Below are 25,089 nucleotides of genomic sequence, written 5' to 3'. Positions count from 1 at the left end.
TATATATATATAACAAATGGAGGATAAAATAGTTAAATGAATTGCTAGGAAGTAAAGGTAAGTATAGCTAAATGCAACCTATTACATTTAGGATGGACAAGCAATGCATAAGATCCTTCTGTGTAGCACAGGGAACTAACTATATCCAATCTCTTGGAATAGAACATGATGGAAGATAATATGAGAAAGAGAATGAGTGTATATATATATATATATATCCACATTCATATATATATATACACACACACATGTATATACATACACACATTCTTTGTATATATACATATATATACACACACATACATACATACATATATATAGGACTGGGTCACAATGCTGTACAGCAGAAATTGCCACACCATTGTAAATCAGCTATAATTAAAAAAAATTCTGGAATATATAAGATTAGGGTACAGAAATGTACAATTTAAGTAGTCCACTAAGTTTATATTTAGTTTTCTAAAGGCCAAATCAAGTAGAGACATAAAAATAGATAAGTCATGGTGTCTTAAACCAGACAAGCATGTACACATGTAAGGGATTTAACAAAGAAATATAGATTTTTTTTTTTAAACCTTAAGGACCGAAGAGGAATTTATCTCACAGATGCTCCAAAGAGATATATTTTTAAGTGATGGTTTTCGCAATGGAACTTTTGCTCATATAATGACAGATTTTCAACATCTCCTATTGTGATATCTTTTATTAGAGTATGCTTATGGCAAAGCTTAGAAGTGAGATTCTAACAAATTATTTATGGATCAAAAGAGATCCCCCACTGGTAAAGTGCTCTTGTTTGGTTTTACTTCATGTAGTGGATTAATATTTTATAACAATATGGGGAGCATTCCTACTGGCGTTGTCATGTTAGCATATTTGTAGCACATCACGGGAATAACCTGATGGTGGGGCTTAAAGTAAGATATTAGCTTAATCCATGAGGAAACTTTACCTAGATTTTTTTTTAGAGGTTAAAATACTTGGCCCAAATCAAGTAATCTGTGTCTTGGATTGTTGAATATTGGCCATTTCTTCTTCTTCTTCTTTTTTTTTTTTTTTTTTTTTTTTTTGGCTTTTTAAGGCTGCCTCGAGGCATATGGAGGTTCCCAGGCTAGGGATTATATTGGAGCTGTAGCTGCCGGCCTGTGCAACAGCCACAGTAAGGCCAGATCTGAGCTGTGTCTGCAACCTACACCACAGCAGCTCAGAGTAACACTGGATCCCCGGCCCACTGAGCTAGGCCAGGGATCGAACCTGCATCCTCGTGGATGCTAGTCAGGTTCATTTCTGCTGAGCCATGTCGAGAACTCCTGTGGCCATTTCTTAGAAACATAATTGAGTTACTAAATTTTACTTGAATTCATTATAGCATTTTATCCTCACAGGTAGCTCACCAGTATGATGGTCCTTTAAGTGCTACAAAAAGTTGACTCAGTTTCTTTTTTTTTTAAGATGGTACCTTCAATGCTCCACTAAAAAGATTAAAATACTAATTCATGTCTATGACTAAATGGGACAGAATTGCCTATGTTGCAATAATAGCTTAGTATTTTATTACTTTGCATAATAAAATAGGGGAAAGTTATTTATCCATTGAGGTTGTAATTAATTACAAGTTAAGTAATGAATCCTGAGTGTTTCAAGTCCAGACTCTGGCGGATTTAGAACACACTTGACCCCTGACTTACTGGAAAATGAAGGAAGTGGGAGTGAAAATTTTCTTTATAGGACAAGATGCTTTGGGATAGGAGGGACTGCATTAGCTTGCCAAAACTTTGGGTCAAACTGAGCACAGATGGCCATAGATGATAGAGGTGTCTATCATTGTATTTTTTTCTAGGCACTTTTCTGCCTGTGTGTCAGTGTGTTTATACTTAAATGAAGAATTTTTGTTGCTCAGCAACCAAAAGAATATACATTTAGAGAATACATTTTGTTAAAGAAAAAAATGGTAGTTTTAGATATTGGGTAGTGGAAGATAAGGAGATGTTGCTTTGAGCTGTATTAACATTAAGTAAAAGTAAAGGTGATTTTTTCAGGAGAAACGTGTTTGTTATACATGTCTAAAATTAAATAAATCACCTTATACATTTACTTATTAGTTTGTCACTACCTTCTGCCTCAAATATGATTTGAAATAACGATGGCCTAAGTAAATGCTTTATGTTAGTTAATATAACTTCTTACAGTGCACAGGGTAAACATTTGAAGAAGTGAAATACTAAGTTAATTTTATTTTCTGACTTTAATTTTTTTCTAAAATTAATTATTTTAAATCCTCAATTAAAGGATTTAATATGTACCTCAATTTCCAAAGGAGCTCTATATTATTCTTAATATTTAGTATAGTTGTGCATTGCATGGTTAAATACTAAAATAGACATAAATTTGAAAGTTAGACTAATTTTGTTCAAGTCTTTGGCTTTACGCTTTCATGCTGTGTGACCTTAAAGCAAATGTTAAACTTCTCTGAGCTATAGTGCTTTCATCTGTTAAAGGGAGAGAACTCTAACCACTGATCCTAACCACTGCACATTGCAGTGCATATTTTCCTAAAAGCCTGTTTGGTTTACTTTTATTGATGCGACATTCAGTTATTTACTCTTTGTGTGGTCCACCAAGGCAATGATTAAAAAAAATGTAAACAGCTACTGGGCATGTAATAGCTAATGTTCAGGCAGGACTTGTGATGAAATTTCTGATGATACAATGTAGATGGGGGAAAAAAAAACAAATTTTGTTTCCTGGTTTTAGGGAAATTACGAAGGAAGCAGATTAAAAATACTTCTTTGGTAATTTTCTTCATTATACCATGTCTGGTAGAAAAATAACTTTTAAATGACAGTGACTAGTAAGCTGCAAGACAACTCAGTAAAAAAGGGTTATTACCTAAGATAAGGAAACGGATGTAATTTTTAAAATATTGATTTGTGTATAGCTTAAGTTGCATGATTCTCTTAATTTTAATATAATGCAAACCAGATAAGCGTTGTCCAATTTATAGACTGTGTCTGTTAAGAATATCAAATGTTGGGCGTTCCCTTCATGGCTCAGTGGTTAACGAACCTGATTAGTATCCATGAGGATGTGGGTTTGATCCCTGTCCTGGCTCAGTGGGTTAAGGATCTGGTGTTGCTGTGAGCTGTCATGTAGGTTGCAGATGTGGCTTGGATCTCGTGTTGCTGTGGCTGTGGTATAGGCCGGCAGCTACAGCTCTAATTCAACTCCTAGCCTGGAGAACTTCTATATGCCACAAGTTTGGCCCTAAAAAGCAAAAAAAAAAAAAAAAGAAGATATGAAATATTGAAGTTATTTTAAAACACAGGCAATGTTAATTTGAAAACTTAATTTTACTTGTGCTTTTTTGAACAAAGTGTCTTATTTCTGATCAAATAGAGGAAAAGAAACATGGTGCTATTTTTTTTTTTAATGTGTTTATTCTGATGTTAAGGCACTTATATTGGAACAATTTTACAAAGGCAAATAAACTTACACAGAACTGGGGTTGACAGAAGATTCCAGTTTTTGTTTATTTCCAACTTAAGGGTTTACACATATTATTTATACCATATGGTTTACACATATTATCTCATTTATTCCTCTCCAAAATAACTTGAGGAACATAATCGTATTTCCATTTTAGAGATGGAATATTAAGTAAATTGTGTTCTGGTAGAGCTGGATGTGAATTCCTTTGGTTTCAAAGCTTTTGTACTTTCCACCACACTCTACTGCCTTGGAATTATTATAAATCCTTGTCTGTTAATATAATAAGAAGAATGGGATTTTAAAAAACCCCATAAATATAAAAGAAAGAATTTTATTTGAATCTCGACCTATGTCATAACCAGATCTTACTTTTTCTTTTGTTGTTTGGAATATTTATATAATGAACATTCACTTTTTTAAAACTAAACAATATAATCAAATATTTTTTAAAAAGTTAATAATCTTGCTTCAGAGAACATCAATGAATCATATTAAATTAAGTGTGAATCACATTAAAAGGCAAGATGTGCCATAAAAAAAAAATCACAGACAATTTCTATTTGCTAAGGGTTGAATTTATGATTAACTGAATTAAACTAGATTTAAAGTGACTTTGAAAGGAACATCTCTATCACTGATATATCTACACAGATTCCTAATTAAATACCTTAAAATGTATGAATAAATTTTTGTTTTTAATAATGGCTCTGGAAGAAAGAAAAAATAGAATATTTAATTTAGTAACTGATAATTAATATGGATTTAGTCATGGAAGAATGGGAAATATGGAGCTTGCACTTATAAATACATTTATATATTAAAACACCTATGTATGTATTAGCAGGTATATTTATATGCAAGTTGCATTAAAGATTAGTGGTATTGAATGAATAAAATTGTCCTTATAAGAGCAGGTGACCAGGAAAAGATGGTTGAATTCCAATTTAGGAAACAATGAGAAGGGACAGGACTTTTGGTATAGACACTCTAGGGTACAATTCATGATCTTGAGGAAGCTAGTGTGCTGGTATGTCAGTTACCTCTTTGTGAAGTCTATTCGACAGGGCTATTTTGAGAAATAAAATAAATGTACCCAGGATGTTCACCCCAAATAACTATAAGTTCACTTCTCTCTCACCTTTTTCTTTTGTGTATAAGCTAATTTTGTCACTGATCAGGCAAGATAACAAGGTTACATCATTAAGAGCTGTATAATGACATCTGTCTTTTCATCTCTGCTTTTAAATGAGAACAAGTGGGAGAGCCTTCTTGCAATGTTTCTCAGTAGAGAATGCAAGCAATTTAGGATGTCCAGTTCTGAAGTGGAAGATGGACACAGAAACAGAAGAGTTGTTCATCTTTTTTCCTGGCCATCTGCCCAGATGTGTGTGTTCACCATGTCCATCTCATTGATGCACATTGACGCTCAGGCTGTAACCAACGATTTCTAAAGTAGAGGCGACAAGAACTAGGACCTTGTTCCTACTTTCTATTGAGAACAATTTATTTTCCCTCATTGTGCCTTCTCATCCTTAACTTCCATCCCAGTATTCAATACGCCAGAGATGGTGTTTTACACTGGAGATTAAAATTCTCATTTTACAGATCTATGCCTTCAAGGGAAAAACAGTCTAACAGGAAGACAAACATCACACAAACTATTAGCAGAAAATGCAGAAGATGGTTATGATGAAATAAAGTTTTACCAATTGATTATAGAACTGGTTTCACACAACTGAGATTATTATTCTTACTTAAGAATTCAGTTTTTGTACTTTATTAGGGGTTGTCTGCATATTTTAAATTATTTGAAGTGAAATCATTTTCTTGGTCTATATTCTGAGATGACATCTATAAAACAATACCTACCTTTAGTATTTTCCTGTTTTAAAAATATTTGATATGAAATATCACTGTGTAACTAAACAGGGCTTGATTTAAAGTATGTCCACCTTGGGCCTTATCCCAGAGATACTCTATAGCTAAAATACTCTTAGATAGTCTAAGCCTGCTTCTCAGGGATCATATACTTTCCTTCCCTTCCCTTCCTGCTAGGACACTGCTTCATCTCTGCCCTTAAGATGCCCCAAGATGCTACCATGCATGCTTACATTTGATGAAGATGTACATCTTGGTCAGGAACTATATTTATTCATCTGTCTTTAACTTTATTCCAATCTCTTATTGATAATGGTTATTAGACAATAATAGCATGTTATCAAATAATAATTATTTAACAATAATGGCAGCTACTCCAAAGGAATATAAACTATTAAGAAAAGATGGCTCTTTATGCTTTTTAATTCAAATCTCAAATGGATGCTATGGAATAGATATTGCTATATATATTTTATAAATATATAAATATATATATTATATATATATTTTATATAAAATATATATATATATATTTTACAGATAAGAAAACTCAGGCTTGGGGAAAGACAGATTTGCTTCCTTTGCATCATACAATTAGCAAGGCATAGAGCCATGACTGGAGCCCAGGTACTAACTCCAAAACTCATCCCTGCCAGTAGCACATTTTTTTTTGAAGTGAATAGGGTTGTGCTTATTTTCAAATATTCTCCAGCTTAAAGCCTGCTTCTGGGGAAGACATTTTGCTGGCCTGGGACATCTGGGACTAAAGGACCTCCACAGTGTAACAGCACAACCCCAAACCCCACACCATGTCATTACCTTCACCAAGGGTGGGGATCCAAATGACAAAAGTATTTTTTCTCAGTGACTTCCTGTTTCCTGAAAGATAGCAGGTTTTTGAAAAGGAAGGTGACCAGGTCTTCTCATGTAATTCCTACCTCCAGTAGCACATTCTGACTGAAGTGTCTGATAAAGATATCAGTTTGGGAGTTTTTAAATAAGTAATTAATATCTTCACTGTACCTGGTATATTATTCATATACTTTTATGTGTGTTTATAACATAGATGGTTTTTAAAATCACTTTCAGTCTTTTTTGGAATGAGTCATAAATAAAAATATAGATTGAATGTAGACGCAGGATTTTAATCAAGTTAATCTGGAAGAGCATTCTTTAAAATGTCACTCATTCATAAAAAATAACAAAACATTTTCTTCAACATATTTTAAGGGCTTTTATTGTTTCTATTTTTAAGAAATTTAATAAGCAAAACTTAAACTTTTAAAAATATTCCATTTTCATATGATGATATGTTTCAGTTTGATTAATTCTCAAAACTTAATGCACATGAGGATTCCTTATATTGATGGTTATTTAAAATGCAGATTATTTTTTACAAGGTTCAAAGAATGTCCTTGAATCATGTTATTTTTAACAAGTCCCTCAAGTGATTCTGATGCAAATGGCCCACTGACCTCATTGTAAGAAACCTTTCTTCTTTAATTGGTTAGGATTTTTTTTTATGAGATTAATTACACTTTTGCAAATTTGGAAACTTCTCTGAAGAAGTAGTAGTGGTAGGAAAAGTGGTCAGATGAACACATGGAGCCACATGATAGCTACTCAAAAATACTAGAATCCTTTGGCTCTGGTTGACAAACTATAACAAGTATCTGTGGCAACTAATGACATACTAAAATGTAAATTGAATACATAAGAATGTAGACCACCCTATTTATTAACTAAGCTTGTGTCAATGTGTTACAAATAGCATTATAGCTTTCAGAATCCCCTCCCTGCCTTCTCAGAAATGACCTTTCATAGGTTCATTTTCCATTTATTTATTTGTTTAATTTCTACATTTATTATACATTTAGAAAGAATATGAGGATAACACTGAGAGTAATAGATTTGGGTTGGTATAAGTCAAACTTTCAGAAATTAAATCTTCTTATGAAAAGCAGTATTTCCTAGAGAAATACAGGAACAAAAAACATTAGGAAAGAACTAAATAGTGTTCCTTGTACAAGGAAATGGCTCTATGACTTATCCCTAGGAGAGTGTATTTGAAAAGATATAAAATAAGGATTTTTTACTCTGAACATAATGTGTGGGGTGTTTTTAACAGTACTTGAGGTGGCCTAAGGCAGTAGGTTTATGGCAATTTGTGCTAATATTAGATATTTACATTTAATAACCAATAATATATTAAGTACTATACTGACTTAAGAAAGACCTCTTAGTTTTAATAGTATGGTTCTAAAACTGTGGGATCATTATTAGCACAGATACTCAAAGTTTTTCTTATTTCTGAAGCCTCCTGAGAATTGAAATATGAGGAATAGGAATATGCATTTATGAGAAAATTTTTTAATAATTAAATAGAACTAACAAAATTTTAGGATCCCTCATTTGCTCAGTTATCTTGTTCAAGTTCTGACAATGTACTGCACAGTGTCTTAATTCACATGTATTTTCCCATATCCAAAAAAAAAGCATTTACGTTTACATAGAAGGGTGTTTTTACCTGCCCATTCAAGATACAATCAGTAACATTCTATTTCTAAAAGAGTAGGAAAACACTTGAAAAAAAAGTTGCCATTTCGCTTAATTGAAACATGTGCCTAGCCATCTGGAGCACTTCTGCATAATATAAAGACATTTGGCATTTTAAATAAAGGATTTTGAATTAAACCAGAAATCTTTTGTGTCTTCCAAAGACATTGATTTATTGAGACTATGTGTGGCTTTCCTTCATATATAAAAGATTAATGGTTTCCTAAATGTTCTTTCATTTTTTGTTTTTTTATAAAATGCATACACACAGTTAAGCAAAATGAAATCTTTCAGGTTCTATGTACCAAAGTTACAGAAATATTGCGAAGTATTTTGTTTTAACAATTCATCAAATGATACAAAATATAAATTTCCCCAAAGTAAAAAGAAAAAAATGAGCTTAGCATTATTGAATGTTGGTTGAATGAACAAATGGGTAAATATATGATTATCTTTGTATTATATGAGTTATTTTTATGAAACATTAAAGAGTACCGTAAAATAATTCTAACTTTTGAAGTACAAATTTCTAAAATTTCAGCATGATTATTAGTGTTGATAAAGCATCAAAAATATCTGCTCTTATCAGTTTGAAGTAGTTTACTTAAAGAAATTTTTAAGAGTAAAATGTTTACTCTTATAGTTCAAGTTATTAAAATACATTTTATATTATGAAGTTGAAATTGCTATTATTTTTATTATAATATCTCTTGGCATTTTAATTTTTGAATATTTAAAATTTTTATTGAGATTACATACTTAAAGTTATAAATTTATTATTTACAGTCAAATTAAGACTGAGCCTCTTCTTCGGTGTCCTACATTAATGTAAAATGTTTATGTAGAATGGTCACCAGTGAGATAGATTTTTATTATTTCTTGCCTAAGACACATGCAAATCTTCATAGTTAAACAAATTAGATAGTTTTATATAACTGCATATATACAGGGTTGGGCAAAAGGATTAAGCCAAGAAAAATAAGAAGAAAAAATTTAGGGCCATTAACAAAAACTTGAAAGCCCACTTAAAAGTGAATCAATTTCATCAGTTTAATCAATTAGGTATTTCTTGGCTGATCATACTCCCTTTCATTGATTTTCATTGATGTATTAATACAAAATAAAACTACTGGAGTTCCCATTGTGGTGCAGAGGAAACGAATACAACTAAGAACTATGAGATTGCAGGTTCGGTCCCTGGCCTCTCTCAGTGGGTTGAGGATCTGGCATTGTCTTGAGCTGTGGTGTAAGTTGCAGATGAAGCTTGGATCTGGTGTTGACGTGGCTGTGGCATAGGCCAACAGCTGTAGCTCTGATTAGACCCCTAGCCTGGGAACCTCCATATGCCGTGGGTGCGGCCCTAAAAAACGAAACAAAAACAAACAAAAGTAAATAAAACTACTATATTATTATATTAAATCAGATCTTTAAACAGAAATGTTTCATATGTGTGCAGTTTTTTAAAATAAGTATTCTAAAGAAAGTAAATCAATGCTGTATGATTTTGAAACTATGCAATAAGTTGTAATTAACTATACAGGCCAATATTAGTTGTATGAGCGTTTTATTTAGTAGTTAGCAAAAGTTTTACCTGATTTTAACATAAGTAGAAGCTACATAAACTTGAAGTAATTGCAGTTTTAAACTCTCTCCATCAGGTTCTTTGTAAAGAAATGTATGGTTTTTAGAATCAGGCCTTCGTATTTTCCTGTGTAAGCTGACGTACATCTTTAAATCTCCTGTGTCTATTCTTCTGCATGCTGAGAGCTTACTCTCCTTTGTCAATGCAGACATTTTCAGAAACAAGTCAGTGTTTTATCCCAGTTGTGTTGAACTATCTCTACTGGTTTCAAGACAATGATGAATTAAGTACCTTCAGTTCAGGGGCCTGGTTACTTTCCAGCTGCCAGGCTTGGAAACTCCCCCTGCTTCACCTCTAGGATGAATTATCATCCATTTACTGTTCTATTTTGAACCCTAAATCAGTCAAGAATTTTCATCTCATTTACAATTCCATCTGGTTAAAAAAAAATTGATGAAACTTTAATTGTATTTTTGATATTGTTTTAATAGCAGTCCATCATTTTATTATCTCAGACTTTTCAACCTATCTTTTAAAGTCTGAATTTGAGTATTAACTATCTAATATGTGATGAACTTCACTGCTCAAGAACGTAAATTAAAAATAACTGTTGACCCTGCTCTGAAAGAAAATTTGAAAAGCCACACTATAGAATAAAAGAGATATAGCAAAAATTGTGTGAGAGTAGACAAAATAAATTAGTTAACCACATTATTAAGCAGGTTGATTTGAAAGGGCTTCCCAAAGAGGAGTTTGATCTTGGACTTACACGCATTGCTAAACAAAAATGGGCAAGAAGGAAACACCAGGCATTTTGCAAAGGCAAATTCAAAACAGGACTATGTTAAAAGGAGGAACAAGAGCAGTGGTTGAGGTGGACACAGGACCATGTAATGAAGCGATGAATGAACTGATACAGGTTTGGTTTGTGATGTGAGTTAGGCCAAGTGAGTAGGAAGAGTGCATTATGACTAAGATTTCCTTGCTATATTAAGCAGTTTATATATATATATTTAAAGTTGCAGGGATTTCTCATAGCTCAAGTGCTACAATGCAGAAAACGCCTCATAAACACTGAGCAGTTCTGGAAATTTTGCCAGAGCAGATCCAAGACATATGGCATGCGGCTTTTTAATAAGTTCATTTGCTTTACAAATTGTTTATTCTAATGTATTTTACTCTCTATTCCCCTTCCGGTGGTGAATGAATTTCCCAATTACCTTGAAAAATTCAGAAGCAAATTTATTAGGTAAATTTTTTCATTTTTGTGTAATCAAACAAGCAGCATGTGCATAGCAAGAGTAGGGGCCCGGTACCATTTTAATTCACTTTGCTTTGTGTGCTCACTCACATGGAGATACTCCATTAGAACCAAAGTTTTCATTCCGAAACTTCAAAAGCATACCCCCCAAATTGCTACTGTTGTCTCTGTGCTTGTCATTACTTGCCTTTCCTATTTGGAAGATTCCCTCTCATCACTCACCGTTTAGGTCAGTGAAAAAATCCTCAGTTGACTTCTAGGTAGAATGAATTATTCCCCTCTCCTAAATTCCTTAACATTTTTTGCACTACACATGCAATGCTTACCATATTGAATTTCTGTCACTAGCATTTGTAACTTCCCCCACCAGATTAGGACACGTTTGCCCATTTCTCACTCACCTGAGTCTTCACATCCCCAATGGTGCCTTGCTCACGACCACAATCAATAAATGTTGAGAGGATGAATGTCTTGAAGTGAGTTGTGTGAATAACTGGGTTGAGTGTTTGGGGCCCTCTTCTAGCTATTATTTTCAGATGGTTTTCCCTTTTGCCTTTGGCCGGTACATGTGTAGTTTCGTCATATGTAAACTGCTGACAGAAAAAAAAATTCTCCTTCATTTAAAGTCCTATAGTAGCTGACACTTTCTTTTACACATTGTTAAGTGATCAACAAGTATTTGTGAAATTGGTGAACTGGTTGAATGTCCAGGTGCCTCCTGGAGGAAACAGTGAACAGAGCAGGCCATATCCTGCTTACCCACCTCCATGTATTTTTTTTTTTTTTTTTTTTTACGCTGAGTAGAATACTGAAAAAAAAAAAACAAAAAACAAAAAACTCTGTAAAATAAAAATACTGGATAATAAAAGCACTGCTAATTTTTTCCCTTCTGTGTTTTTGATTTGAGGACTTGTTTTCAATTTGACTTGTTTGACAGGACACAGTGCACTTCTGGCTTCTTCCCTGTTAACCTTCTCTTTGAGGCCAAAGAGAAATGTCTAAGAACCGCTTAAGAACCATTGGAAAAGAAAGGGCATATGGTGGTAACGATACATAGTTCCCTTTAATTTTCTTCTGGGATTTTGTAGACGTAGTGATTATAACCATTTGAACATAGCTAATTTTAAAAATAATCTTTGATGCCACAAAGGAGAAAAATTATACATCACTTGTGTGTTATTTTTCCTTCACTTTCCTATTCATGGGAGAAAGCACAGCTTTTTAAGAAATTCTTATCTCTGAAGCCTATCACTAGGGTGAAGACTTTCGATAGCACTCCTAAATACTGTTCTAGCATGCACTACTAATGGACTTTGATTTGCATTTGCATGTTGGAATTTCTTTGGGACCTATAATTAAATTAAAATGCACTTAGAGTTTCAAAGCGTTGTAGTAACTTACATAACTTACATTATTAGCTATAAATGGAGTGAGAGATTTATCCTTAAAGTGAAGTCTTACTGACAGCTATATTTTAAGTTAACCTATACATATATTACTTTAAAAGTTAACCAGGCAGATTTTCCCAGCTGCCCAGCCAAAGAGCACTGTAATCAGTGTCACAGTTCAGCTGAGCTGTCATTATCTGTATGGAATCAATCTTTTGGAGAAGGCAATGAAGTTTTTTTCTTATTTAATTTACTTTCAACCAGACCTTCTTCTTCTTTTTCTTCTTCTTTTTTTTTAATTTTAAGAAATGCTTAGTAGGTCATTAGACTTGGAGAGTTATTCACTTTGTTAGGCCAAACACTAAAACCTTCTGTCTTTTAACTCTGATTAGTGACACTTTAATAAAGTCATTTGAAGTTCAGTGGACTGAATTTTCCAACTTTTCTGATGTTTCTATGGTCACGGAAAAGCAACCTGTATTGAAGCTTGTATACAATCTTTTAAATGCAAATCTTGGAAAACTGTGTGTAGTTTTGTATATCTGACTTTAACACTGACTGCAAAATGTGGGGGATTAAAATAAAAGCGCTTGTAGGGTTTTCCTTCTTTTTTGTTTTTGAAGTTAGGTTATAGTGAGTGGTGAGAAATAGAGAAATTGTCACTTGACTAAACGAGTCTTTGAGGATAAAAAATTTGTGGATAAAACTTGTATGGCTATACTTTTTCTTTTTTGACAAACCAGTGCTAGGATGAAACTTTATTTCTTCCCACATGATTAGATAATAAGGAGAATGCAAAATGATCGAATGAAAAATTTCTTAGAGATAGAGTCTTGAATTTTTTTTTTTTTTGAAAAAGTAAATGAAAAGTATGTCCAATTGGCTATAATTAAATCATGCATGGTAAACTCACTTTGGAGCAATTAATGCATTTTGTATTGGATTGTGGACTTGAGTGAACATTTACAACACGTGAGAATGGAAAGGATGAAAAATTATGGTTGTCTTTTGGTTCACAAGAAGCCAAGGAGGCAGGTCATTGACTTGATTTTCATGGGAAGACTGATTCTTGCCTGCTCGCATATTCAGGGGCCAAACAACCTGGTATTGACAGCAGCAGTTTGGGAGGGGACCATGCAGCAAGCATTGTGCCATGGTTTGTTGAGGAAAAACAAGGGAAGATGTAAAACAAAGCTGTGAATAGGAACAGTGGTCCTTGTGTCTTGAAGCTGACAGATTTTCCTCTGTAGTGCTTCATGAACATGTTACCCTTTTCTCTAAATAAGGTCTGCTCTGTGATAAGAGAAATATTTAAGTTATAATTCACTGACTCTCAGGAGTGAAAGCGCTTACACTCTTTGAAGGAAATAAGGTGGGAGCAATTAATTGCTAATGCCATAAAAAAAAAAGCATGAGCCTGGGAGGTAGTCTCAGTGCTAGTCAATGAATATATAAAAATACTAATATGAAGAGGTTAATTTTTCCAAACCAAATGAATTTGTTGCCTTCCATATTTTTTTGATTTCTAAATCTTGACATTAATAAATGTGAATATTTGTATTAGTGTTTGTATTATATAGTCAATTGTATAAGGAATATGGCTGAGAATTTAGTTACTGCCTTCATGAATTTTTAAATGTATTTATTTCTTTTATATCAACTTTATGGATATTTTCTGTGAATTAATTTTATGGAAGCACCACAAAAATGTTATTACATATGTGAGCTCTAATACTAACAATGTCAATATATTCACTAGGGACTTAATCAGTGTTTGTATTTAACAAGTGAAAACAATAAATTATCACAAAACATTGGAGAAAGTAGTGGCTAACAGTGAACATGGAGTTTTGTTGCATTTTTAATGAGTAATCCATTATATTGAACAATGATGAAAATGAATATTTATTTAGAATGAAGCAGTCTTCTGAAAACAGATAGAAGAACAAAGGTGTTCTTTTGAGTTGATATCTTGTGAGAGTAACTGATAAGAAATGCTTTACTTTTAGTTCCAATAACTTTATTTAATGAACATCAATCACAGACAAATATTACCAACTTTATATAACATAGGATTCATATCATATACTTACATAATGTACAACATATATTCTCTCTGATATTTCAGTCATATGAGCTACTTTATATAGAGAGATACAGACATATAGATGAGAAAATTAATGGTACTAATTAAAAATGATAAAAGGTAAAAGAAGAAAGATAAGGAAAGCCAGTTTCGTAACATTTGTATGCCTGCGCTATGGGGGCATGTGCTTCAGAAAGGTGGGGCATAATTTCTGTCCTTATTTGTTCTCTCATCACTGTATACCCTGAGCTGGGTCCAATGCCTGACAGCTAGAGGGCCATCAGGAATGATTTACTGAAGAAGTAAATAGCACAGGATTAGAGTAAGAGAGAATTAATTAATATGAAAATTATATTCTTAACAGAGATTGCACACTGGAGGGGCTGGATTTGTATTGTGTGGTTATGTAAAATAATAATCTTAGAGAATTTGTAGAAATGATCTAAGTAAATATTCAGACTCGGAACCATAGAATACTGTCTACAGGGATAGTTTCAACCAAAATGACATTGATAATGCTATATTTTACTTGTGATTGAAGCAAGGCCAACCCCCCCCCCCCACCCCCCCCCCCCACCAGAAAGACTGGACTAAATTTACTTGAAAATTGAGTATAATTTAGGAGTTCCTTTGTAGCTCAGCAGATTAAGGATCTGTCATTGTCACTTCTGTGGTGTGGGTTCCCTCCATGGCCTGGGAACTTCTGCATGCCACAGGTGCAGCCAAAAAAAAGTTTTCACAACATTTAAAAAATAATGTTGTGCAAATAATTAAAAAAATAAAATTAAGGATAATTTATTTTAAAATTATCACATCCACGAGAAAGCTGTATTTCTGTTTTATGAAGTTAAAGAATATGAAAAAATCTGGGAGTTCTACAGAGAGAATTTTTTGAAAATAGTAGTTATATTACAAAATTCTGACCAAATTCAGGAAGAAGATTGGAAGAAGCTGAATAAATCATCATATAAGTAATAATGAATCTGGACATTGGGGTTATTGAATATAGTTTTGAAAGATACAATAATACTAGAGAAGGGACATGAATTTTCCAGAAGACTTTAGAAAAGTATAATTAAAATATAAAGATTAGAGCTCTTAAGTTTAGAGAAGAAAATAAAAGGCATTTTTGTTGAAGTTTACGAAATGATGTAAAGTATTGCTGAAACTGGCATATGTTCAGAATTTCCCAATATATTAAAGATAATGGCTAACACTTGTAGTTTGAAAGAGATGTGTTTAGGGAAAGTAAAATAATATACAGTATTTTATTACATATACTATATTAACACATATGTTATGGATTGAATTATGCCAGTATTATGAGATGAAATGGGTTGAAAGTATAAGTTTAAAAGGGTTTTAAATTAGTTTATGAAGGGCCTTCCCACTCCTCCACAAATGTCCCTGTGCTTCCATAGCCACAGGTAGAATATTGGATCTAGTGCACTGAAGATCTTGTATTCTAGGATAACTTCGTTCCTAGAGAGATTTACAGGGACTTAAGCAGACAAATAACACAAACAGTGTTATATATGTATATATGGCATGGCATGATTTAATAGATAGGCCCACTTTTAAACTTTTAAATATAGCAGCAGTGTATTTTGGAGTATAACAATGAATTCATTTAGAATATTGTCATTTTGTTTGACATTCATATGTCACATAATTGAGGTTCAAAGCATATGAAGTTTCAAAGTCTCATGTCAGAAATAAAATAAATGACATTAATTTTTACAAAGGTGAAGAGCAATAAAAACTGATTAAAATCTGGCTTTTTTCAATTCAGAGTGCTTTCATAGGGCGCTAAACTCAATGTGAAATTTCATACATGCATATTGAATTTACAATTACTGACCACATTGCATTTTTTTTTGCAACTATTGTCAGGTTTTCATATGTGAATTCGTTAATTTCAGGTAATTTGGTGTCAGTAAATTTCTAGTTATTTGGTATTTCATAAAAATTCACATTTCACATAATAAGTGACAAATTTATATTATGATCCCTCTTGGATAGGACAATTTCTTGAAAGAACACAAAGGAGTTGTAAATTTTGTCTCCCGCAATTCACACACTTTAGAGCCAGTTGAATGCCAAAGTTACTTGATTGTGTTTATCTTTGGTCACACTCAGTGTTTTCTTTCTCCTCAACTCCATGAGATATTTGAAGCTTTGTCTTTTTTTTTTTTTTCTACTTGAGCCATTTAAATAGAAAAAGAAGAAAATTATAGATTTGGGGTTGGCCCTATAAATAACTGCTATAATTTTATTTTTATTTTCCAAGTATGAAAATCAAAACTTCATCCTACTTTATTTAGATGACCTTCCAAAGTTCTGTTTTTTTAATGCTGCTTAAAAAATAAATAAATAAATTCAATGACTTGGTTTCTTGTGTACAACAGAAAGAATCCAGTTTGGTCTTTGTAAGCAGTGAAAGACTAGGAAGGAAGTATGTGTTGTATAGCCACAGTTTCGAGTTGGTAGTTTTTGCTTTTGTTTAATGTGTTTCTCATTCAGTCCGAATGTCCCTATCTATAACAGCTTTGGAGAAGCACCTTTGTCCCCAGAGCTGGCCTCCAGGAAGGCTTGGATCCTTACAAGTTTGGAGAAATGGGTCCTGGCTATCATCCATAGTAAAACAGAATAAGTTTACAGAACTCCTGCTGATTTCCTTGAAAGTACTCTCTCCTCAGAAATGGTAGCGAGCCATTTAATGTTACTAGGGACAGACACTAAGCAGAAAGATTTCCGAGCTATCTATTCATCCTTCCCAGCCAGGCAGTCCATTAAACTTGAAGAATGCCTGACCCTTAAGTCAGGGTGGTTTATCATGTTTTCCTGTGACAATTTGGTATGAAAAGACCCTTAAACTATTATTGGTATTAGTATTAGTATTAGCATTAGTATTATTATTAGTGTTATTGGATTAGGGGCTCGGAATATTGACTTCTCAGTAGAAGACTAGTGAGTCCAGACCTTGCATCACTTGGCAGTCAACCACAGCTGGCCCTACTGGATCTGCATGTGATCACATGATATGGTTGATTGGTCAGGTTGGAGTAAACCTTACTTTTTAAATTCTGTTTTACATTATTTGTATTTAATGAACTTAAATTCTAAGGCAGGAAATCCTGAATTTCTAATTTTAAGATCAAAATATTTATGAACAAAAGTTTGGTGCCCTTGATTTGGATTAAAATGTACAGATGAAACACAAGAACTAGTGCTGATACAGTATCTACATTCATTCATTTCCTGCTGATTTTGGTCATTGTGCTTTTTATTTTCATTGAATTTTGCAACTTTTAGTTCCAGCAGTATTAGTCACAAATAGATGAGCACAACAGAATTTCACATTTTTGAGAAATCATGAATAATGTGATACATTTTCTTTTGTTATCCTCAGTTGTCTTGTTAAGAAACTATTTTTCTAGTTACACTGTTTGTTTCAGCCAGTCTTTAATATTATGAATCTTCACATTTAACTTTTTATCAGAATAACTTCAATTTCGTTGTATATGCAAGAGTTCTTGTTGGTGCCACAGCTTTTTAGTGTTTCAGGTAAAAACTTGATTGTGCTAATATATAGACCTGAAGTGCACAATGAGTGAGGGGGCAGAATTTTGTTATGATTTTTTTCAAAATTGGTTAGTGACCATTAGAAATATTTGCTCAAATTTCCTTTTGATCATGACCAATGACTAACTTTTTGAATTCACAATTCTCCCTATTCTCCAAGTCCATGAGTTTCTTTTCTGTGGAAAAGTTCATTTGTTCCGTATATTAGATTCCATTATAAGTGGTATCATATGGTATTTGTCTTTCTCTTTCTGACTTACTTCACTTAGTATGAGTCTCTAGCTCCATCCGTGTCACTGCAAATGGCATCATTTTGTTCTTTTTATTGCTGAGTAGTATTCCATTGTGTATACATACACATCTTCTTAATCCATTCATCTGTTGATGGACGTTTAGGTTGTTTCCATGTCTTGGCTATCATGAATAATGCTGCAATGAACATACAATGCATGCAACTTTTTCAAGGAAAGTTTTGCTAAATTTCAATGAACAGTAGCTATATTAAGCTTTTGCTTTTATTTTAGTATAACTCATTTTCTCTAATAAAATTTTTAATAAGGGAATTTAAGTTGTTGCAGAAAGTTGTTACTTTACTTTTCATAGTTTGTATAACGTGAAATAGTTCTGATGACTCATACATTGAAGTGCTGCTCTTATATATAGTATAATTCTACTAGTAATGATACTATTATACTAAAATATTTTTGAAACACTATTGATCACCTAATGCAGTGATTTCCAAACTAGAGATGAAGAAGCTGCAAGAGCCAGGCAAATCTTTGTCACCAGTATTTCTCTCCCCCTTCATTATTTCAACCAGAGTAGCTCCAAGTTTAACTGTTTCAAATGTTTTCTTCTACCTAACATTTATTTTTAATAAAATAATTCATTTTTCATGACCCCAAAAAAGTTTGAACAGAATAATAAATCACTAAATGTTTTGTTTGAAAATGTACCAGCATGAAGGTTGCCAACAGATTTGGGAAGTACATCTCCTCTGCTTGACTGTTCCTCTTAAATAAAGAGTTCTTTTTCAATTGTTGCTTTTTATGTCTATCTGTCAGTATTTTCAACTACTCCATTCGTTAAGTAAGGATATTTTTAAAGTGGGATTTTGGGGTCCCTGATTTCAAAGAGTGGTTTTTCAGATCACTTCCCCATATGGGCAACTAATGACAGTGGTGCTTTCCTCTGTGAGCTCTGCCAGTCTTCTCCTTTGTATGTTCAACATGTATGTTGTCCTCTTCTGAAATGCAATGGGGGCTTTCTTATGCTTTTCCAATACACTATAACCTTGGCGCTAAAGGAAAAAAAGCTCTCATCAACTATATGAGCCATAAGAGTATAATAAGTTTTATTAGATGCAATGGTCGTATTAGAAAAATGGTTTATTTCTGTATTTCTCTGTCCCCAGCAGACTGTTTTGCGTATAATAGGCCTTTGATGAACGTGTTTTTAATTCATAATTAGCCCTCTTCTGTATGGTATTATGATTCCATTCTAATTCGAAGATGTTTCAAATCCTTCTGAAATTTCAGATGGATGAAACATTTACAAAGACACAAAAGGTGCATTCTTAATGACTAATACAGGCTTTAAATGCTGATCTCATTTTTCAAGAAAATGTTCAGTTCTATAGAAAGTTTGGCATTCAGTTAGAATGACTTCTTTATTCAAGCAGTTGTACAATAATTTGAAAATGAAAACCAGCCAGCATTTAGTGATGATAGTCTACAGAAGTTTCACCAAAACATTACTTCATCACAAACAAAGAAACTATTCACTGCCTGTTAGGCATCATCTCAACATCTGTCCACTATTGACTTGTCCATTTACATTGTTTGAGAATATGATGTAAATTAAAATTTTCATTGTTTTCCTTTTAGTTTAAAATGATATTTTATGCCATTGGAATTGGCCCAGAAGTGAGATAAATGTGTTTTAAAGTGATCCTTTTTAAAACACATTTACTGTCCTTTGTCAATCTGTTAGCCTAGGACTTGATATTATCTTTAAAAGCAAAAATTAGTATGTCTTTAGAGTAAAATAATGCTTTAATACAGCTTACGGTTACATAGATTTGGAAAGATAATGGGTCAAATAACATATATATATGTATCACTAAATAAAAAGCCTCAGTGATGGTATTGTGTTACAAAGGAGGTCTGTTGTTTCTGTAACATGAGTTACACACACATACATATTTACTTATAAATGAACATTTGAGGGAGTTCCCTTAGTGGTTCAGTGGTTAACAAACCCAACTAAGATCCATGAGGATGAGGGTTTGATCTGTGGCCTTGCTTAGTGGGTTAAGGACCCGGCATTGCCATGAGCTGTGGTGTGGGTCACAGATGCAGCTCAGTCTGGCATTGCTGTGACTGTGGTGTAAGCTGGCAGGTATAGCTCCAATTAGACCCCTAACCTGGAGACTTCTATATGCTGCAGGTGCAGGCATAAAAAGCAAAAAATAAAAATAAAAATGAAAATGAACATTTGATACATTTTATTCTTTAGAGCAAAATATTTATTTATTTATTTGTTTGTTTATTAGTGGCGCATCCACAGCATGTGGAGGTTCCCAGGCTAGGGGTCCAATCAGAGCAACAGCTGCTGGCTTACACCATAGCCATAGCAAGGTCAGTTCCAAGCCACGTCTGTGACCTACACCACAGCTCACGGCAATACCAGATCAGATCCTTAACCCACTGAGCGAGGCCAGGGATCGAACCTACAACCTCATGGTTCTTAGTTGGATTCGTTTCTACTGCACCATGATGGGAACTCCAAGAGCAAAACATTTAATGATTGAAAAACTGCAATGAAGACTAAGTAAAATATGCTTTGATTGAAATGCAGTGTTTGAGAATTTGCAAAGTCGTAATTTTTGTTTTTGTTTTTTTTTTCTGTCTTTTTAGGGCCCATGGCATATGGAAGGTCCCAGGCTAGGGGTTGAATTAGAGCTACAGCTGCCAGCCTACACCACAGCCATAGATAGCAACACTGCATCTGAGCTGCATCCGTGACCTACACCACAGCTCACGACAATGCCAGATCCTTAACCCACTGAGTGGGGTCAGTGATTGAACCCGCATCCTCATGAATAGTAGTCGGGTTCATTACCATTGAGTTACAATGGGAACTCTGAAAAGCCATAACTGAATTGATCCAAAGATCTCAGAAATGTTATATAATCAATCTTCCTTTCTTCAGACTGAATTCAATTTTAATCATCACAGATAGATATAGATGTTGTTATTCAATAAATCTTTCCAAAGTGTAATTCATAAGGTGAAAAAATACTGAAAATATGCCATTTTAAAAAAGTGATATCTGTGTTTCAAAGACAAGTGTAGAAAATTACGTTGCATCTTACAATATTTTATAAAAATCCTATAAATCACTATCACTAAAGCGGTTTTAAAGATTTTACACTATAGTTTCAAAAGTATTAAGTGAGCAAATAAATGATCATTTTCTCTAATTAGCTAGCATTAGGATTAATGGAAAAATTTATAAGAATTTTATTTATTTTTTATTTTATTTATTTGGTCTTTTTGTATTTTTCTATGGCCATACCCACGGCATACAGAGGTTCCCAGGCTAGGGGTCAAATTGGAGCTATAGCCACAGGCCTGTGCCACTGCCACAGCCACATCAATGTGGGATCTGAGCTGAGTCTACACCTCAGCTCACAGCAATGCTGGCTCCTTAACCCACTGAGCGAGGCCAGGGATCAAACCTGCAACCTCATGGTTCCTAGTCAAGATTCATTAACCACTGAGCCACAATAGGAACTCCTATAAGGGATTTTAAATTAATGAACATTTCTATTTGTAACCCTCAACATATATATTTTATTTGCTTTTGGGTAATTTTTGATTCATATTCAGAAAAGAATAACCAAGATACTTTAGAACCCTAAAGTACATAGAGATATAATCAACTTTCAAAATTCTGCTCATAAATTCCTTTTATTATGGTTATCCATTAAAATTGATTGTGATTATTTCTTTGCTGATGAAATATTTAGCAAATCCTCACTCTTTTTTCTTATTCAGTGTGTAGTAATAGCATAACCAAGTAAGAGAGTCTTAGGCCAATTTAAACAGTAATGGAGGAGTTCCCACTGTGGCAAAGTCAGTTAAGAATCCAACTGCAGCAGCTCCAGTTGCTGTGGAGCCTTGTGTTCAATCCCCAGCCTGGCACAGTGGGTTAAAATATCTTGCGTTGCTACAGCTGAAGCATAGGTTGCAGCTGCAGCTCAGATTCAGTGCCTGACCCAGGAACTTTCATATGCCATAGGTATGGCCATAAAAAAACAAAAGCAAAAACGAAACAGTGATGGGATTTACCCTTCTTGGGCCTAAAAAGCCATTTCAGGGAGAGAAATGAAACCAGCACCTAGAGTCTTAAAGGCTATAGCTGGGAAATTAGTGTCAAGTCTAAAATCCAATAGGAAAATGAAAATCAAAGAATGAAACAAAGACTGGTAGATAGGAGAATAGCAAAAAAGCCATGCAGGGTTTAATAAAAATAATTGGAACAATTGAGTTAGAAGGAAAATAAATTTAAAGTTTAGTTTTTAACTTGATTAGGATCCTAGATCAAACATGGTGTCCTAAAGGAACTGTTAAAGGCAGTATTCTTAGAATGGTTTCTAAGACTTTCTGAATTCTTGGATTCAAGAACTGGGGAGAAATGTGTAATAGTTTGGCTTCAAGTGTGTGTTTATATCATGGCAGCCTTTTCTGTGATCCACATATTTTTCCATTCAGGTATGCATATAAAGAAATTTAGTATAGCCACTATTTATTTATAATTTTGATACTTCACATTTTCCAAAGGATTTCCTGCATAGTGTCAGCAATTTATATATATGTGTGTGTGTGTGTGTGTGTGTGTGTATTTTTTTGTCTTTTTGCCTTTTCTAGGGTCACTCCCACAAAATATGGAGGTTCCCAGGCTAGTGGTCTAATCGGAGCTGTAGCCGCCGGTCTACGCCACAGCCACAGCAGCGTGCGATCCGAGCCGTGTCTGTGACCTACACCACAGCTCACGGCAACACCGCATCCTTAATCCACTGGGTGAGACCAGGGATAGAACCCACAACCTCATGATTCCTTGTCGGATTCGTTAACCACTGAGCTACCACAGGAACTCCTCAGCAATTTATATTTTTATCCCATTTAGTTTCAGAGGACTTTCGTATGACAAGAAAGTTAAAGATCTTTTAAAAGAAATATTGATTTCCAAGAAAATTATTTATAAATACATTTATTAATTTCCTCTAATCCTAAAACATACTTCTTTCCTGTACAGTTAAACAGCTTCTGAAATATTTACTAGAGTTGGCTAGCTATAACAATATTTGGAAGGTACTCTCAGTAAATTGATAGCCTCCACATATTTTAATATATCAAAATACAAAAAAAAAATTCCTTTCATCTGTCTCATTACAAGACACATTCCAGATATGATTCCAGATGCATTTGGTTAAATTAAAAAAAAATTGATCCTGAGGTTGTAATGGTATGATGGGAAAATTATTACAGATGTAGTTTAATAGATTTTTACCAGCTTTATGCTCTTGGTCAAGTTACTTTTGTGAACTTCAGTTTTTTCATCTGTGAATGAAGAAAACACATTTAGTGTTTTGTAAAGATTAAAGGATGTAATTTATGTATTGCACATATAATAATCCCTTTTATGTTATAGGAAAAATATTTTACATATTCATCTCACCTGTTTCTGGTGATGTGGAGATGGTGGTTCAATCTTTTTTTATCCACTGATTGATGAACTTAGGTGTATTGAGATATGTGGTGCTTTCCTTTGTGTGAGAGAGAAAATTTTATGATAAAAATGGTGATGATAATGACAGTCATTTCCAGGATTTCTTTAAAATACAGACCTTCTTGCTGCAGGGCCATTGACAATTTTTCTAACACTGCTATATAGAAGCACAAATAGTCTCTTCCTCCCCCCAGCTATATTTGTGTTAGAGGATTTTCTCTACCACAGCTGCATCTCTTGATTGACATAATAATATCCTGCGAGTAGCAGCCCTGCTGTTTGGATCATGTTTTGTTTTCTGTCAGCAGTGTATCACAAGTATTTTCCTCAGTGGGCTAAACAGACCCCAAGTGGGAGGCTGATAAAAGCAGCCTCCTCCTCATGCATCACTTTGAATGATTTCAAAGAGAAAAGAAGCAGCTGTGACAGTGTTCACACGAGCCACTCAGGGTGGTCTTATCTTTGTAGTCTAACAATAATAGTACACCCTGGCTTGCATTCCTCAGCTTGAGAAGAGCAAAGTTGCCTACGAGTCATACATTTTTATTCCTTGACATGTCTTAAAATTGGATCTGTGATAAAGGGACTGACATCTTTACCTCCCTGGGTAATTTGTCTTCAAAGTAGATGTTGAGAAGTGCTGTTTATGAATTTATTGCACGTCTGAATCAATATTTATTTTAAACAGATACTTGAACTAATATGTAACAGATTGGTATCTACATACACAATCTGAATGGTTTTTTATCTGATTCATTAAAGGGATATGAAAAGTCTTCTACTTATGTAGAAGATCATTATAGTAAGAATGTTCTGCTTTAAAATTGTAGATCCAATTTTTGCCCTTTCACAGGTCATGAGCCATGTTTACATATTTGGGAAAGTCCTAGCTGAGAATTATTTTTAAAAGTATCTATATAATGCAAGTGATAAGACCAGATAATATAAGTAAGATATAATTGAATTAGAGAATGTTTTATAAATTTATTCTAATATAATACACATACAAATGAAAGCCATTCACCAAAGATAGATGGTAGGTCATTGCATTCGATCTTTAATAGTTCCATGTTGCAGGTTCATGAATCTAAAAAATGACAATTAAATTCCCTGAGGGTGTGACTATGTCTTTGCATTTCTTCTGTCTTGTAATCTCTCTATAACTACTCATACCAACACCAACATCTTCCATTGTCAACTCTTACAGAAGCATATGGCACTCATGATGAATGAATAGAATAAAAAGTGAATACATCATATGATGTATTATATAAAATGCAATATAAAGCAATATTCAAATAAATGGAATAATTGATCATCAGTGTGCTCAAGGGTAAAAAAACATTGTTTTTGAGCATCAGTTAAAAAAAAAAAGAGAAACATTAAAACCTCTCAGGTGTCACAAGTGGATCACAGAGTAAAATGCTAAATTTGTTTCTAGGGTGTAAATAGTCTGAATAAAATATTT

At 33.6% G+C, this 25,089-nt stretch overlaps 1 protein-coding gene and 1 long non-coding RNA gene across 3 annotated transcripts in view; one reads left to right on the top strand and one right to left on the bottom strand.

The window, feature by feature from the left end:
* Nucleotides 1-25,089, top strand: part of FAT4 (FAT atypical cadherin 4) — a 163,519-nt gene that overhangs the window by 18,338 nt on the left and 120,092 nt on the right. The gene's annotated exons all lie outside the window — the stretch shown is intronic.
* LOC146400964 (uncharacterized) lies at nucleotides 17,464-23,263 on the bottom strand. The gene is made up of 3 exons (XR_014813084.1): nucleotides 20,853-23,263; nucleotides 20,259-20,489; nucleotides 17,464-20,117 (listed from the first exon to the last, which is right to left on the bottom strand). It is a non-coding gene; the product is annotated as an uncharacterized LOC146400964 (long non-coding RNA).

This window comes from Sus scrofa, chromosome 8, assembly GCF_054392235.1.
Source record: "Sus scrofa isolate SSC_HxYL_T2T_F1_AM1 chromosome 8, Sscrofa_HxYL_maternal_Yorkshire_Landrace_v2.0, whole genome shotgun sequence".
Classification (NCBI taxonomy): Eukaryota; Metazoa; Chordata; class Mammalia; order Artiodactyla; family Suidae; genus Sus; species Sus scrofa.
This window is presented reverse-complemented; position numbering and strand designations above follow the sequence as displayed.